Genomic DNA, 2,966 nt, shown 5'->3' on the forward strand with positions numbered 1-2,966 from the left:
AGATCACCCCGAGGCCTCTTTGGTGAAACCAACTCAATATGCTGTCAACTTTTTGCGAAATATATACTTTCGCATTAGTAAACCTCCCTTTATATTCAACAAGACCCCCAAAATATCCAAACAACTTAATTGGCTCACCCCCATATGCACAAGGTCTTATGTCAGGTCGAAACACTTTGGTCTTCTCTTTGACCTTCTATAAGTAGAAGTGTTTGGAAACTATGGCGATTTTAGCCCCTGAATCAAATAGAACTTTGGTTGTTTCCCCTTCCATCATTATCTCAAGTGGGCTACTTCTACTATCAGCATTTTCAGTGACTTGTAATAGTATCTGCCCACACTCTACATGAGAATGTTGTTCGTTTGAACACCCACTGTCATCATTAATCTCATTCACTTTCCCTTTAAAAGTCTTACCTTTGCAGACAGCAGTAAAATGACCTCTCCTCTTACAATTACTACATGTAACTTTGCTAGCTGGACATTGTTTGTCATTTGCTAAATATCCTACTCTCCCACAAGGAAAACATCTACCTTGAAAGGTGTTAGTCTTATTTAATTGGTCAAAACTGCCTCTTTTTTCCTGTTCTTTTTGTGGCTGTTTAACAACTTGAACAGAATCCTACTTGTCTCCTTCCATTCTTATGACCTCCACACACTTGATCAAATGTTCTATCCTTTTAGCAATGAGTATGACATCTTCTAGAGAAGGTTCATCCTTTTGCCAGAGTTCTTCGCTTGCACGCTATATGTCACACCCCAACATAAAATTGATCCCTAATTCTTTCATCAACTGTGGCACCAAATTTGCATGTCGAGGCTAATTTCCTCAAACGTTTTATATAGTTCTCTCCAGTCTCATCCTCTAACTGATTCCTACGACCAAAATGATATCATTCAAGTATGGTGCTGACTTTAGGTAAATAATGTTTGTCAAATTTAACAATGCAAATCTCATACTCATATTAAGATCTCCATCATGAATATCAGGCAAATGATCAAATACCTCCTGTCCTTTTGACCCTAAACAATGCAACAGTAGTGCCGTTTTCCTCTCAGCACTTAGGTAAGATCCACATGCCCTGGAATACCCTTCAAAAACCTTACGCCACTTTTGCCACTTAATAGGTGGATCACCTGGTGATGACAAAAAGAAAGGTGGTGCAGGAACATTTAGTATATTGCTTCTTCAGAACGTAAGAATTATGAAGAATAAATGGAATAAGCTCCCACAATGTAGTCCTAAAACACAGTTAAATTAAGAGCAATACACAAATGATAAACAATTGAATAAATATTATGTGAGTTAAAGAATAGGAATAGTTCAGATATGTATTCTGTATTCTAAGTCACTACTGTCTGGTATGGAAAGCGTGCACGTCACTGAAAAACATGCCTTTGAGATGAAGAGTGTGCGTCACTGAATAGAACTAGCACGCATCAAGAAATATGAGATGACTCCATACTGTGTTTGTATTAATAAGTGTGCATGTCACAGATTCCTGAGGCATGCATGAAATGCAGAAAATAACTGTAAATAAACATGCTCTTAATGATGGAGGTGTGCGGATCACTGAATGGTACAAAAACGCACTCGAACTGAAGAAATGTTTGTTACTGGCTTTGTTTAAATAAGTGTGCGTGTCACTGAAACAGGAGACAAGCATGAATTGCAGCACTAAACCTTGAACACCAGTACTTTATAAACGAGTGTGCTTATCACTGAAAATCAATGACACACATAGGATTGTAATTGAAGGTCTCGTAATCGTATGAATAAGTGTGCGTGTCCCTGAACCTTAACGACATGCAATGCACTGAGAAAAGCACTCGTGTGCTTATCGGCAAAAACCCCTCTGAAGATGGCCGCCACGTTGAAGTGACACGACGATGAGAAGGTCAAAGGATGACACTGAGAGTCCGGCACCTCGCCTCACAGCAGGAGAACGTCCCTTAAGAGTGTGAGACCTCTCCAGTGGAACACGGAGTTCTGGTGGGCAAGCTACTGCTCGAGGATCCTCAAGAGAAGTCATTTTGAAAGACGCTGCAACGATAGTTACGAACAAAGTTCAAAGATTGGCTATTGGCATACGTATTAAAACGAAAACAGTACCTCAGGGTAGATTTCCTTAAGATAGCTGTCCTGAAAAGCCAGTAGGAATTAGAAAATTGTTTTCACCTTGAATCAAGTACGTTCAATGTCGAGGTTGAGATCCTCCTTTCCAGTATAGTCCAAACATCCTCTGTTGCCAGTGTAACAAAGATGGCACTCCTCAATGAAGACACAGTTTTAGATGGATCACGAATTAAGTATTTTTTTCTTTCTTTTTTTAATTTATTTTATTCGTGCATTTTTAAAAGTGAAAAACAAAATACATTTATGCAAATCATAACATTGGTAGGGCATAGACAAGATGTACAACTCATTTAGCATGACTCAATAGTTACATAACTCAGCTTTACAGGCACACATAAATATAACAGTAATTGAAAGTGCATTACATGACAGTACAGAGCAAAGCATTATTGTGGGAACTTGGGATATCAGACAGTAGTTACAGTCAACAGATACGCAGTAAAGGGGACCCCAATTATCGCGAGGTTTTGATGATGTAGGTAATTCCTCCGCATAGCATGTGAACTGATCCCGACAGTAAGTCAGGTCCTGCAACCATAATTTAGTTGTAGGCACAAGTCTGCCCCCCCAACCCATAGAGACTCTGCGTTTAGCCATCAACAATGCTATGGCCACAAACCTTCGGTGAGATGCCTTAATGTTAGCGACCGCGCCCAGTAGGCATAGTTGGGGAGTACAGGCTATAGGCGTCTCTACCATCAAGTGTAAAATATGTGTGACGGACCTCCAATATAAATGCACCTTTGGGCATGACCAAGCTAAATGATGAAATCGGCATGAGATGCACCACAGCGCTTACACTTGGTGTCGTCTCGCAACCCATATTTAT

This window comes from Triturus cristatus, chromosome 11, assembly GCF_964204655.1.
Source record: "Triturus cristatus chromosome 11, aTriCri1.1, whole genome shotgun sequence".
Taxonomy (NCBI): Eukaryota; Metazoa; Chordata; class Amphibia; order Caudata; family Salamandridae; genus Triturus; species Triturus cristatus.